Source organism: Alosa pseudoharengus, unplaced genomic scaffold (assembly GCF_046254945.1).
Source record: "Alosa pseudoharengus isolate Yale_2024_CS ecotype anadromous, Long Island Sound unplaced genomic scaffold, YU_APseudo_1.1 YU_APseudo_1.1_scf_12, whole genome shotgun sequence".
Classification (NCBI taxonomy): Eukaryota; Metazoa; Chordata; class Actinopteri; order Clupeiformes; family Clupeidae; genus Alosa; species Alosa pseudoharengus.
In genome coordinates this window covers 35,222,077-35,234,412 of record NW_027468587.1, presented here as the reverse complement: position 1 = coordinate 35,234,412, position 12,336 = coordinate 35,222,077, and the positions used below count along the sequence as shown (strand labels likewise).

The window sequence follows — 12,336 nt, the reverse complement described above, 5'->3', positions numbered from 1 at the left end:
AGGTATGTTCAGACAGAACTAAAGACTTTGGTACAGTCTTGTCGAATTTCCGGCAAATCAAAGGCCTGCACCAGCCGGGAATCGAACCCGGGTCACAAGAATGGGAATCTTGTATGATACCACTACACTACTGGTGCCTGTCTTTGTTCTGCAGGATATGCTTTAACAAACAATCTATAGTTTGCTTCTCCCAAGTGGTAGAGCAGAAAAAAAATTTCCTAGTACATGAAGCCAATGTCACTTTTTTCAATGCCTCTTCAGTTGGTAACAGTGAAAGGTGTGGTAGATTTCTGCCGCAAGACTTTACTTGCTGTTACATTTACGGTTTAGACCCCAATGGAGTCTGCCAAGAGACACGTTTTTTTTGTTCATTCATAGAGCATAAGGGTGAGTCTTTAGAAAGGTATGTTCAGACAGAACTAAAGACTTTGGAATAGACTTGTCGAAATTCCATCACTTCGAAGGTCTGCACCAGCCGGGAATCGAACCCAGGTCACAAGAATGGGAATCTTGTATGATACCACTACACTAGTGGTGCCCGACAAGGTTTTACAGAATATTCTTTTACGGGCAATGTATAGGGTGCTTTTCCCAAGTGATAGAGCAGAAAAGTTGTTTCCTAGTAAATGAAGACAATCATACTTTTTTCTATGCCTCTTCAGTCGGTAACAGTGAAAGGTGTGGTAGATTTCTGCAGTTAGTCTATACTTGCTGTGACATTTACGGTTTGCACCGCAATGGAGTCTGAGATCAGACAGGGTTTTTTCATTCATAGAGCATAAGGATGAGTCTTTAGAAAGGTATGTTCAGACAGAACTAAAGACTCTGGTACAGTCTTGTCGAAATTCCGGCAAATCAAAGGACTGCACCAGCCGGGAATCGAACCCGGGTCACAAGAATGGGAATCTTGTATGATACCACTACACTACTGGTGCCTGTCTTTGTTCTGCAGGATATGCTTTTACAAACAATCTATAGTTTGCTTCTCCCAAGTGGTAGAGCAGAATAATTGTTTCCTAGTACATGATGCCAATCTCACTTTTTTCAATGCCTCTTCAGTCGGTAACAGTGAAAGGTGTGGTAGATTTCTGCCGCAAGACTTTACTTGCTGTTACATTTACGGTTTAGACCCCAATGGAGTCTGCCAAGAGACACGTTTTATGTTCATTCATAGAGCATAAGGGTGAGTCTTTAGAAAGGTATGTTCAGACAGAACTAAAGACTTTGGAATAGACTTGTCGAAATTCCATCACTTCGAAGGTCTGCACCAGCCGGCAATCGAACACGGGTCACAAGAATGGGAATCTTGTATGATACCACTACACTAGTGGTGCCCGACAAGGTTTTACAGAATATTCTTTTACGGGCAATGTATAGGGTGCTTTTCCCAAGTGATAGAGCAGAAAAGTTGTTTCCTAGTAAATTAAGACAATGATACTTTTTTCCATGCCTCTTCAGTCGGTAGCAGTGAAAGGTGTGGTAGATTTCTGCAGTTAGTCTATACTTGCTGTGACATTTACGGTTTGCACCGCAATGGATTCTGACATCAGACAGGGTTTTTTCATTCATAGAGCATGAGGATGAGTCTTTAGAAAGGTATGTTCAGACAGAACTAAAGACTTTGGTACAGTCTTGTCGAAATTCCGGCAAATCAAAGGCCTGCACCAGCCGGGAATCGAACCCGGGTCACAAGAATGGGAATCTTGTATGATACCACTACACTAGTGGTGCCCGACAAGGTTTTACAGAATATTCTTTTACGGGCAATGTATAGGGTGCTTTTCCCAAGTGATAGAGCAGAAAAGTTGTTTCCTAGTAAATGAAGACAATCATACTTTTTTCTATGCCTCTTCAGTCGGTAACAGTGAAAGGTGTGGTAGATTTCTGCAGTTAGTCTATACTTGCTGTGACATTTACGGTTTGCACCGCAATGGAGTCTGACATCAGACAGGGTTTTTTCATTCATAGAGCATAAGGATGAGTCTTTAGAAAGGTATGTTCAGACAGAACTAAAGACTTTGGTACAGTCTTGTCGAATTTCCGGCAAATCAAAGGCCTGCACCAGCCGGGAATCGAACCCGGGTCACAAGAATGGGAATCTTGTATGATACCACTACACTACTGGTGCCTGTCTTTGTTCTGCAGGATATGCTTTAACAAACAATCTATAGTTTGCTTCTCCCAAGTGGTAGAGCAGAAAAAATTTTTCCTAGTACATGAAGCCAATGTCACTTTTTTCAATGCCTCTTCAGTTGGTAACAGTGAAAGGTGTGGTAGATTTCTGCCGCAAGACTTTACTTGCTGTTACATTTACGGTTTAGACCCCAATGGAGTCTGCCAAGAGACACGTTTTTTTTGTTCATTCATAGAGCATAAGGGTGAGTCTTTAGAAAGGTATGTTCAGACAGAACTAAAGACTTTGGAATAGACTTGTCGAAATTCCATCACTTCGAAGGTCTGCACCAGCCGGGAATCGAACCCAGGTCACAAGAATGGGAATCTTGTATGATACCACTACACTAGTGGTGCCCGACAAGGTTTTACAGAATATTCTTTTACGGGCAATGTATAGGGTGCTTTTCCCAAGTGATAGAGCAGAAAAGTTGTTTCCTAGTAAATGAAGACAATCATACTTTTTTCGATGCCTCTTCAGTCGGTAACAGTGAAAGGTGTGGTAGATTTCTGCAGTTAGTCTATACTTGCTGTGACATTTACGGTTTGCACCGCAATGGAGTCTGACATCAGACAGGGTTTTTTCATTCATAGAGCATAAGGATGAGTCTTTAGAAAGGTATGTTCAGACAGAACTAAAGACTCTGGTACAGTCTTGTCGAAATTCCGGCAAATCAAAGGACTGCACCAGCCGGGAATCGAACCCGGGTCACAAGAATGGGAATCTTGTATGATACCACTACACTACTGGTGCCTGTCTTTATTCTGCAGGATATGCTTTTACAAACAATCTATAGTTTGCTTCTCCCAAGTGGTAGAGCAGAACATTTTTTTCCTAGTACATGAAGCCAATCTCACTTTTTTCAATGCCTCTTCAGTTGGTAACAGTGAAAGGTGTGGTAGATTTCTGCCGCAAGACTTTACTTGCTGTTACATTTACGGTTTAGACCCCAATGGAGTCTGCCAAGAGACACGTTTTATGTTCATTCATAGAGCATAAGGGTGAGTCTTTAGAAAGGTATGTTCAGACAGAACTAAAGACTTTGGAATAGACTTGTCGAAATTCCATCACTTCGAAGGTCTGCACCAGCCGGCAATCGAACACGGGTCACAAGAATGGGAATCTTGTATGATACCACTACACTAGTGGTGCCCGACAAGGTTTTACAGAATATTCTTTTACGGGCAATGTATAGGGTGCTTTTCCCAAGTGATAGAGCAGAAAAGTTGTTTCCTAGTAAATTAAGACAATGATACTTTTTTCCATGCCTCTTCAGTCGGTAGCAGTGAAAGGTGTGGTAGATTTCTGCAGTTAGTCTATACTTGCTGTGACATTTACGGTTTGCACCGCAATGGATTCTGACATCAGACAGGGTTTTTTCATTCATAGAGCATGAGGATGAGTCTTTAGAAAGGTATGTTCAGACAGAACTAAAGACTTTGGTACAGTCTTGTCGAAATTCCGGCAAATCAAAGGCCTGCACCAGCCGGGAATCGAACCCGGGTCACAAGAATGGGAATCTTGTATGATACCACTACACTAGTGGTGCCCGACAAGGTTTTACAGAATATTCTTTTACGGGCAATGTATAGGGTGCTTTTCCCAAGTGATAGAGCAGAAAAGTTGTTTCCTAGTAAATGAAGACAATCATACTTTTTTCGATGCCTCTTCAGTCGGTAACAGTGAAAGGTGTGGTAGATTTCTGCAGTTAGTCTATACTTGCTGTGACATTTACGGTTTGCACCGCAATGGAGTCTGACATCAGACAGGGTTTTTTCATTCATAGAGCATAAGGATGAGTCTTTAGAAAGGTATGTTCAGACAGAACTAAAGACTCTGGTACAGTCTTGTCGAAATTCCGGCAAATCAAAGGCCTGCACCAGCCGGGAATCGAACCCGGGTCACAAGAATGGGAATCTTGTATGATACCACTACACTACTGGTGCCTGTCTTTGTTCTGCAGGATATGCTTTTACAAACAATCTATAGTTTGCTTCTCCCAAGTGGTAGAGCAGAACATTTTTTTCCTAGTACATGAAGCCAATGTCACTTTTTTCAATGCCTCTTCAGTTGGTAACAGTGAAAGGTGTGGTAGATTTCTGCCGCAAGACTTTACTTGCTGTTACATTTACGGTTTAGAACCCAATGGAGTCTGCCAAGAGACAAGTTTTTTGTTCATTCATAGAGCATAAGGGTGAGTCTTTAGGAAGGTATGTTCAGACAGAACTAAAGACTTTGGAATAGACTTGTCGAAATTCCATCACTTCGAAGGTCTGCACCAGCCGGCAATCGAACACGGGTCACAAGAATGGGAATCTTGTATGATACCACTACACTAGTGGTGCCCGACAAGGTTTTACAGAATATTCTTTTACGGGCAATGTATAGGGTGCTTTTCCCAAGTGATAGAGCAGAAAAGTTGTTTCCTAGTAAATGAAGACAATCATACTTTTTTCGATGCCTCTTCAGTCGGTAACAGTGAAAGGTGTGGTAGATTTCTGCAGTTAGTCTATACTTGCTGTGACATTTACGGTTTGCACCGCAATGGAGTCTGACATCAGACAGGGTTTTTTCATTCATAGAGCATAAGGATGAGTCTTTAGAAAGGTATGTTCAGACAGAACTAAAGACTCTGGTACAGTCTTGTCGAAATTCCGGCAAATCAAAGGCCTGCACCAGCCGGGAATCGAACCCGGGTCACAAGAATGGGAATCTTGTATGATACCACTACACTACTGGTGCCTGTCTTTGTTCTGCAGGATATGCTTTTACAAACAATCTATAGTTTGCTTCTCCCAAGTGGTAGAGCAGAAAAATTGTTTCCTAGTACATGAAGCCAATCTCACTTTTTTCAATGCCTCTTCAGTCGGTAACAGTGAAAGGTGTGGTAGATTTCTGCCGCAAGACTTTACTTGCTGTTACATTTAGGGTTTAGACCCCAATGGAGTCTGCCAAGAGACACGTTTTTTGTTCATTCATAGAGCATAAGGGTGAGTCTTTAGAAAGGTATGTTCAGACAGAACTAAAGACTTTGGAATAGACTTGTCGAAATTCCATCACTTCGAAGGTCTGCACCAGCCGGCAATCGAACACGGGTCACAAGAATGGGAATCTTGTATGATACCACTACACTAGTGGTGCCCGACAAGGTTTTACAGAATATTCTTTTACGGGCAATGTATAGGGTGCTTTTCCCAAGTGATAGAGCAGAAAAGTTGTTTCCTAGTAAATGAAGACAATCATACTTTTTTCGATGCCTCTTCAGTCGGTAACAGTGAAAGGTGTGGTAGATTTCTGCAGTTAGTCTATACTTGCTGTGACATTTACGGTTTGCACCGCAATGGAGTCTGACATCAGACAGGGTTTTTTCATTCATAGAGCATAAGGATGAGTCTTTAGAAAGGTATGTTCAGACAGAACTAAAGACTCTGGTACAGTCTTGTCGAAATTCCGGCAAATCAAAGGCCTGCACCAGCCGGGAATCGAACCCGGGTCACAAGAATGGGAATCTTGTATGATACCACTACACTACTGGTGCCTGTCTTTGTTCTGCAGGATATGCTTTTACAAACAATCTATAGTTTGCTTCTCCAAAGTGGTAGAGCAGAACATTTTTTTCCTAGTACATGAAGCCAATGTCACTTTTTTCAATGCCTCTTCAGTTGGTAACAGTGAAAGGTGTGGTAGATTTCTGCCGCAAGACTTTACTTGCTGTTACATTTACGGTTTAGAACCCAATGGAGTCTGCCAAGAGACAAGTTTTTTGTTCATTCATAGAGCATAAGGGTGAGTCTTTAGGAAGGTATGTTCAGACAGAACTAAAGACTTTGGAATAGACTTGTCGAAATTCCATCACTTCGAAGGTCTGCACCAGCCGGCAATCGAACACGGGTCACAAGAATGGGAATCTTGTATGATACCACTACACTAGTGGTGCCCGACAAGGTTTTACAGAATATTCTTTTACGGGCAATGTATAGGGTGCTTTTCCCAAGTGATAGAGCAGAAAAGTTGTTTCCTAGTAAATGAAGACAATCATACTTTTTTCGATGCCTCTTCAGTCGGTAACAGTGAAAGGTGTGGTAGATTTCTGCAGTTAGTCTATACTTGCTGTGACATTTACGGTTTGCACCGCAATGGAGTCTGACATCAGACAGGGTTTTTTCATTCATAGAGCATAAGGATGAGTCTTTAGAAAGGTATGTTCAGACAGAACTAAAGACTCTGGTACAGTCTTGTCGAAATTCCGGCAAATCAAAGGCCTGCACCAGCCGGGAATCGAACCCGGGTCACAAGAATGGGAATCTTGTATGATACCACTACACTACTGGTGCCTGTCTTTGTTCTGCAGGATATGCTTTTACAAACAATCTATAGTTTGCTTCTCCCAAGTGGTAGAGCAGAAAAATTGTTTCCTAGTACATGAAGCCAATCTCACTTTTTTCAATACCTCTTCAGTCGGTAACAGTGAAAGGTGTGGTAGATTTCTGCCGCAAGACTTTACTTGCTGTTACATTTAGGGTTTAGACCCCAATGGAGTCTGCCAAGAGACACGTTTTTTGTTCATTCATAGAGCATAAGGGTGAGTCTTTAGAAAGGTATGTTCAGACAGAACTAAAGACTTTGGAATAGACTTGTCGAAATTCCATCACTTCGAAGGTCTGCACCAGCCGGCAATCGAACACGGGTCACAAGAATGGGAATCTTGTATGATACCACTACACTAGTGGTGCCCGACAAGGTTTTACAGAATATTCTTTTACGGGCAATGTATAGGGTGCTTTTCCCAAGTGATAGAGCAGAAAAGTTGTTTCCTAGTAAATGAAGACAATCATACTTTTTTCGATGCCTCTTCAGTCGGTAACAGTGAAAGGTGTGGTAGATTTCTGCAGTTAGTCTATACTTGCTGTGACATTTACGGTTTGCACCGCAATGGAGTCTGACATCAGACAGAGTTTTTTCATTCATAGAGCATAAGGATGAGTCTTTAGAAAGGTATGTTCAGACAGAACTAAAGACTTTGGTACAGTCTTGTCGAAATTCCGGCAAATCAAAGGCCTGCACCAGCCGGGAATCGAACCCGGGTCACAAGAATGGGAATCTTGTATGATACCACTACACTACTGGTGCCTGTCTTTGTTCTGCAGGATATGCTTTTACAAACAATCTATAGTTTGCTTCTCCCAAGTGGTAGAGCAGAAAAATTGTTTCCTAGTACATGAAGCCAATCTCACTTTTTTCAATGCCTCTTCAGTCGGTAACAGTGAAAGGTGTGGTAGATTTCTGCCGCAAGACTTTACTTGCTGTTACATTTAGGGTTTAGACCCCAATGGAGTCTGCCAAGAGACACGTTTTTTGTTCATTCATAGAGCATAAGGGTGAGTCTTTAGAAAGGTATGTTCAGACAGAACTAAAGACTTTGGAATAGACTTGTCGAAATTCCATCACTTCGAAGGTCTGCACCAGCCGGCAATCGAACACGGGTCACAAGAATGGGAATCTTGTATGATACCACTACACTAGTGGTGCCCGACAAGGTTTTACAGAATATTCTTTTACGGGCAATGTATAGGGTGCTTTTCCCAAGTGATAGAGCAGAAAAGTTGTTTCCTAGTAAATTAAGACAATGATACTTTTTTCGATGCCTCTTCAGTCGGTAGCAGTGAAAGGTGTGGTAGATTTCTGCAGTTAGTCTATACTTGCTGTGACATTTACGGTTTGCACCGCAATGGATTCTGACATCAGACAGGGTTTTTTCATTCATAGAGCATGAGGATGAGTCTTTAGAACGGTATGTTCAGACAGAACTAAAGACTATGGTACAGTCTTGTCGAAATTCCGGCAAATCAAAGGCCTGCACCAGCCGGGAATCGAACCCGGGTAACAAGAATGGGAATCTTGTATGATACCACTACACTAGTGGTGCCCGACAAGGTTTTACAGAATATTCTTTTACGGGCAATGTATAGGGTGCTTTTCCCAAGTGATAGAGCAGAAAAGTTGTTTCCTAGTAAATGAAGACAATCATACTTTTTTCGATGCCTCTTCAGTCGGTAACAGTGAAAGGTGTGGTAGATTTCTGCAGTTAGTCTATACTTGCTGTGACATTTACGGTTTGCACCGCAATGGAGTCTGACATCAGACAGGGTTTTTTCATTCATAGAGCATAAGGATGAGTCTTTAGAAAGGTATGTTCAGACAGAACTAAAGACTCTGGTACAGTCTTGTCGAAATTCCGGCAAATCAAAGGCCTGCACCAGCCGGGAATCGAACCCGGGTCACAAGAATGGGAATCTTGTATGATACCACTACACTACTGGTGCCTGTCTTTGTTCTGCAGGATATGCTTTTACAAACAATCTATAGTTTGCTTCTCCCAAGTGGTAGAGCAGAAAAATTGTTTCCTAGTACATGAAGCCAATCTCACTTTTTTCAATGCCTCTTCAGTCGGTAACAGTGAAAGGTGTGGTAGATTTCTGCCGCAAGACTTTACTTGCTGTTACATTTAGGGTTTAGACCCCAATGGAGTCTGCCAAGAGACACGTTTTTTGTTCATTCATAGAGCATAAGGGTGAGTCTTTAGAAAGGTATGTTCAGACAGAACTAAAGACTTTGGAATAGACTTGTCGAAATTCCATCACTTCGAAGGTCTGCACCAGCCGGCAATCGAACACGGGTCACAAGAATGGGAATCTTGTATGATACCACTACACTAGTGGTGCCCGACAAGGTTTTACAGAATATTCTTTTACGGGCAATGTATAGGGTGCTTTTCCCAAGTGATAGAGCAGAAAAGTTGTTTCCTAGTAAATTAAGACAATGATACTTTTTTCGATGCCTCTTCAGTCGGTAGCAGTGAAAGGTGTGGTAGATTTCTGCAGTTAGTCTATACTTGCTGTGACATTTACGGTTTGCACCGCAATGGATTCTGACATCAGACAGGGTTTTTTCATTCATAGAGCATGAGGATGAGTCTTTAGAACGGTATGTTCAGACAGAACTAAAGACTATGGTACAGTCTTGTCGAAATTCCGGCAAATCAAAGGCCTGCACCAGCCGGGAATCGAACCCGGGTAACAAGAATGGGAATCTTGTATGATACCACTACACTAGTGGTGCCCGACAAGGTTTTACAGAATATTCTTTTACGGGCAATGTATAGGGTGCTTTTCCCAAGTGATAGAGCAGAAAAGTTGTTTCCTAGTAAATGAAGACAATCATACTTTTTTCGATGCCTCTTCAGTCGGTAACAGTGAAAGGTGTGGTAGATTTCTGCAGTTAGTCTATACTTGCTGTGACATTTACGGTTTGCACCGCAATGGAGTCTGACATCAGACAGAGTTTTTTCATTCATAGAGCATAAGGATGAGTCTTTAGAAAGGTATGTTCAGACAGAACTAAAGACTTTGGTACAGTCTTGTCGAAATTCCGGCAAATCAAAGGCCTGCACCAGCCGGGAATCGAACCCGGGTCACAAGAATGGGAATCTTGTATGATACCACTACACTACTGGTGCCTGTCTTTGTTCTGCAGGATATGCTTTTACAAACAATCTATAGTTTGCTTCTCCCAAGTGGTAGAGCAGAAAAATTGTTTCCTAGTACATGAAGCCAATCTCACTTTTTTCAATGCCTCTTCAGTCGGTAACAGTGAAAGGTGTGGTAGATTTCTGCCGCAAGACTTTACTTGCTGTTACATTTACGGTTTAGACCCCAATGGAGTCTGCCAAGAGACACGTTTTTTTTGTTCATTCATAGAGCATAAGGGTGAGTCTTTAGAAAGGTATGTTCAGACAGAACTAAAGACTTTGGAATAGACTTGTCAAAATTCCATAACTTCGAAGGTCTGCACCAGCTGGGAATCGAACCCGGGTCACAAGAATGGGAATCTTGTATGATACCACTACACTAGTGGTGCCCGACAAGGTTTTACAGAATATTCTTTTACGGGCAATGTATAGGGTGCTTTTCCCAAGTGATAGAGCAGAAAAGTTCTTTCCTAGTAAATGAACACAATCATACTTTTTTCAATGCCTCTTCAGTCGGTAATAGTGAAAGGTGTGGTAGATTTCTGCAGTTAGTCTATACTTGCTGTGACATTTACGGTTTGCACCGCAATGGAGTCTGACATCAGACAGGGTTTTTTCATTCATAGAGCATAAGGATGAGTCTTTAGAAAGGTATGTTCAGACAGAACTAAAGACTTTGGACTAAAGACTTACAGTCTTGTCGAAATTCCGGCAAATCAAAGGCCTGCACCAGCCGGGAATCGAACCCGGGTCACAAGAATGGGAATCTTGTATGATATCACTACACTACTGGTGCCTGTCTTTGTTCTGCAGGATATGCTTTTACAAACAATCTATAGTTTGCTTCTCCCAAGTGGTAGAGCAGAAAAATTGTTTCCTAGTACATGAAGCCAATCTAATTTTTTTCAATGCCTCTTCAGTTGGTAACAGTGAAAGGTGTGGTAGATTTCTGCCGCAAGACTTTACTTGCTGTTACATTTACGGTTTAGACCCCAATGGAGTCTGCCAAGAGAGACGTTTTTTTTGTTCATTCATAGAGCATAAGGGTGAGTCTTTAGAAAGGTATGTTCAGACAGAACTAGAGACTTTGGTACAGTCTTGTCGAAATTCCGGCAAATCAAAGGCCTGCACCAGCCGGGAATCGAATCCGGGTCACAAGAATGGGAATCTTGTATGATACCACTACACTACTGGTGCCTGTCTTTGTTCTGCAGGATATGCTTTTACAAACAATCTATAGTTTGCTTCTCCCAAGTGGTAGAGCAGAAAAAGTTGTTTCCTAGTACATGAAGCCAATCTCACTTTTTTCAATGCCTCTTCAGTCGGTAACAGTGAAAGGTGTGGTAGATTTCTGCCGCAAGACTTTACTTGCTGTTACATTTACGGTTTAGACCCCAATGGAGTCTGCCAAGAGACACGTTTTTTGTTCATTCATAGAGCATAAGGGTGAGTCTTTAGAAAGGTATGTTCAGACAGAACTAAAGACTTTGGAATAGACTTGTCGAAATTCCATCACTTCGAAGGTCTGCACCAGCCGGGAATCGAACCCGGGTCACAAGTATGGGCATCTTGTATGATACCACTACACTACTGGTGCCTGTCTTTGTTCTGCAGGATATGCTTTTACAAACAATCTATAGTTTGCTTCTCCCAAGTGGTAGAGCAGAAAAATTGTTTCCTAGTACATGAAGCCAATCTCACTTTTTTCAATGCCTCTTCAGTCGGTAACAGTGAAAAGTGTGGTAGATTTCTGCCGCAAGACTTTACTTGCTGTTACATTTACGGTTTAGACCCCAATGGAGTCTGCCAAGAGACACGTTTTTTTTGTTCATTCATAGAGCATAAGGGTGAGTCTTTAGAAAGGTATGTTCAGACAGAACTAAAGACCTTGGAATAGACTTGTCAAAATTCCATCACTTCGAAGGTCTGCACCAGACGGGAATCGAACCCGGGTCACAAGAATGGGAATCTTGTATGATACCACTACACTAGTGGTGCCCGACAAGGTTTTACAGAATATTCTTTTACGGGCAATGTATAGGGTGCTTTTCCCAAGTGATAGAGCAGAAAAGTTGTTTCCTAGTAAATGAAGACAATCATACTTTTTTCGATGCCTCTTCAGTCGGTAACAGTGAAAGGTGTGGTAGATTTCTGCAGTTAGTCTATACTTGCTGTGACATTTACGGTTTGCACCGCAATGGAGTCTGACATCAGACAGAGTTTTTTCATTCATAGAGCATAAGGATGAGTCTTTAGAAAGGTATGTTCAGACAGAACTAAAGACTTTGGAATAGACTTGTCGAAATTCCTTCACTTCGAAGGTCTGCAACAGCCGGGAATCGAACCCGGGTCACAAGAATGGGAATCTTGTATGATACCACTACACTACTGGTGCCTGTCTTTGTTCTGCAGGATATGCTCTTACAAACAATCTATAGTTTGCTTCTCCCAAGTGGTAGAGCAGAAAAATTGTTTCCTAGTACATGAAGCCAATCTCACTTTTTTCAATGCCTCTTCAGTCGGTAACAGTGAAAAGTGTGGTAGATTTCTGCCGCAAGACTTTACTTGCTGTTACATTTACGGTTTAGACCCCAATGGAGTCTGCCAAGAGACACGTTTTTTTTGTTCATTCATA

At 41.9% G+C, this 12,336-nt stretch overlaps 23 non-coding genes across 23 annotated transcripts; all 23 read right to left on the bottom strand.

The window, feature by feature from the left end:
• Nucleotides 1-66: 66 nt before the first annotated feature.
• trnag-ccc (transfer RNA glycine (anticodon CCC)) lies at nucleotides 67-137 on the bottom strand. Its single transcript has one exon. It is a non-coding gene; the product is annotated as a tRNA-Gly (tRNA).
• Nucleotides 138-467: 330 nt separating this feature from the next.
• Nucleotides 468-538, bottom strand: trnag-ccc (transfer RNA glycine (anticodon CCC)). The gene has a single exon. It is a non-coding gene; the product is annotated as a tRNA-Gly (tRNA).
• A 326-nt stretch (nucleotides 539-864) lies between these two features.
• Nucleotides 865-935, bottom strand: trnag-ccc (transfer RNA glycine (anticodon CCC)). The gene has a single exon. It is a non-coding gene; the product is annotated as a tRNA-Gly (tRNA).
• Nucleotides 936-1,660: 725 nt separating this feature from the next.
• On the bottom strand, nucleotides 1,661-1,731 carry trnag-ccc (transfer RNA glycine (anticodon CCC)). The gene has a single exon. It is a non-coding gene; the product is annotated as a tRNA-Gly (tRNA).
• Nucleotides 1,732-2,057: 326 nt separating this feature from the next.
• On the bottom strand, nucleotides 2,058-2,128 carry trnag-ccc (transfer RNA glycine (anticodon CCC)). The gene has a single exon. It is a non-coding gene; the product is annotated as a tRNA-Gly (tRNA).
• Nucleotides 2,129-2,458: 330 nt separating this feature from the next.
• Nucleotides 2,459-2,529, bottom strand: trnag-ccc (transfer RNA glycine (anticodon CCC)). The gene has a single exon. It is a non-coding gene; the product is annotated as a tRNA-Gly (tRNA).
• A 326-nt stretch (nucleotides 2,530-2,855) lies between these two features.
• On the bottom strand, nucleotides 2,856-2,926 carry trnag-ccc (transfer RNA glycine (anticodon CCC)). The gene has a single exon. It is a non-coding gene; the product is annotated as a tRNA-Gly (tRNA).
• A 725-nt stretch (nucleotides 2,927-3,651) lies between these two features.
• trnag-ccc (transfer RNA glycine (anticodon CCC)) lies at nucleotides 3,652-3,722 on the bottom strand. Its single transcript has one exon. It is a non-coding gene; the product is annotated as a tRNA-Gly (tRNA).
• A 326-nt stretch (nucleotides 3,723-4,048) lies between these two features.
• trnag-ccc (transfer RNA glycine (anticodon CCC)) lies at nucleotides 4,049-4,119 on the bottom strand. Its single transcript has one exon. It is a non-coding gene; the product is annotated as a tRNA-Gly (tRNA).
• Nucleotides 4,120-4,844: 725 nt separating this feature from the next.
• trnag-ccc (transfer RNA glycine (anticodon CCC)) lies at nucleotides 4,845-4,915 on the bottom strand. Its single transcript has one exon. It is a non-coding gene; the product is annotated as a tRNA-Gly (tRNA).
• A 725-nt stretch (nucleotides 4,916-5,640) lies between these two features.
• On the bottom strand, nucleotides 5,641-5,711 carry trnag-ccc (transfer RNA glycine (anticodon CCC)). Its single transcript has one exon. It is a non-coding gene; the product is annotated as a tRNA-Gly (tRNA).
• A 725-nt stretch (nucleotides 5,712-6,436) lies between these two features.
• Nucleotides 6,437-6,507, bottom strand: trnag-ccc (transfer RNA glycine (anticodon CCC)). Its single transcript has one exon. It is a non-coding gene; the product is annotated as a tRNA-Gly (tRNA).
• A 725-nt stretch (nucleotides 6,508-7,232) lies between these two features.
• trnag-ccc (transfer RNA glycine (anticodon CCC)) lies at nucleotides 7,233-7,303 on the bottom strand. Its single transcript has one exon. It is a non-coding gene; the product is annotated as a tRNA-Gly (tRNA).
• A 725-nt stretch (nucleotides 7,304-8,028) lies between these two features.
• On the bottom strand, nucleotides 8,029-8,099 carry trnag-ccc (transfer RNA glycine (anticodon CCC)). Its single transcript has one exon. It is a non-coding gene; the product is annotated as a tRNA-Gly (tRNA).
• A 326-nt stretch (nucleotides 8,100-8,425) lies between these two features.
• Nucleotides 8,426-8,496, bottom strand: trnag-ccc (transfer RNA glycine (anticodon CCC)). Its single transcript has one exon. It is a non-coding gene; the product is annotated as a tRNA-Gly (tRNA).
• Nucleotides 8,497-9,221: 725 nt separating this feature from the next.
• On the bottom strand, nucleotides 9,222-9,292 carry trnag-ccc (transfer RNA glycine (anticodon CCC)). Its single transcript has one exon. It is a non-coding gene; the product is annotated as a tRNA-Gly (tRNA).
• A 326-nt stretch (nucleotides 9,293-9,618) lies between these two features.
• trnag-ccc (transfer RNA glycine (anticodon CCC)) lies at nucleotides 9,619-9,689 on the bottom strand. Its single transcript has one exon. It is a non-coding gene; the product is annotated as a tRNA-Gly (tRNA).
• A 330-nt stretch (nucleotides 9,690-10,019) lies between these two features.
• Nucleotides 10,020-10,090, bottom strand: trnag-ccc (transfer RNA glycine (anticodon CCC)). Its single transcript has one exon. It is a non-coding gene; the product is annotated as a tRNA-Gly (tRNA).
• A 336-nt stretch (nucleotides 10,091-10,426) lies between these two features.
• Nucleotides 10,427-10,497, bottom strand: trnag-ccc (transfer RNA glycine (anticodon CCC)). The gene has a single exon. It is a non-coding gene; the product is annotated as a tRNA-Gly (tRNA).
• A 330-nt stretch (nucleotides 10,498-10,827) lies between these two features.
• Nucleotides 10,828-10,898, bottom strand: trnag-ccc (transfer RNA glycine (anticodon CCC)). Its single transcript has one exon. It is a non-coding gene; the product is annotated as a tRNA-Gly (tRNA).
• A 329-nt stretch (nucleotides 10,899-11,227) lies between these two features.
• Nucleotides 11,228-11,298, bottom strand: trnag-ccc (transfer RNA glycine (anticodon CCC)). Its single transcript has one exon. It is a non-coding gene; the product is annotated as a tRNA-Gly (tRNA).
• A 330-nt stretch (nucleotides 11,299-11,628) lies between these two features.
• On the bottom strand, nucleotides 11,629-11,699 carry trnag-ccc (transfer RNA glycine (anticodon CCC)). The gene has a single exon. It is a non-coding gene; the product is annotated as a tRNA-Gly (tRNA).
• Nucleotides 11,700-12,025: 326 nt separating this feature from the next.
• On the bottom strand, nucleotides 12,026-12,096 carry trnag-ccc (transfer RNA glycine (anticodon CCC)). The gene has a single exon. It is a non-coding gene; the product is annotated as a tRNA-Gly (tRNA).
• Between the last annotated feature and the right edge of the window lie 240 nt (nucleotides 12,097-12,336).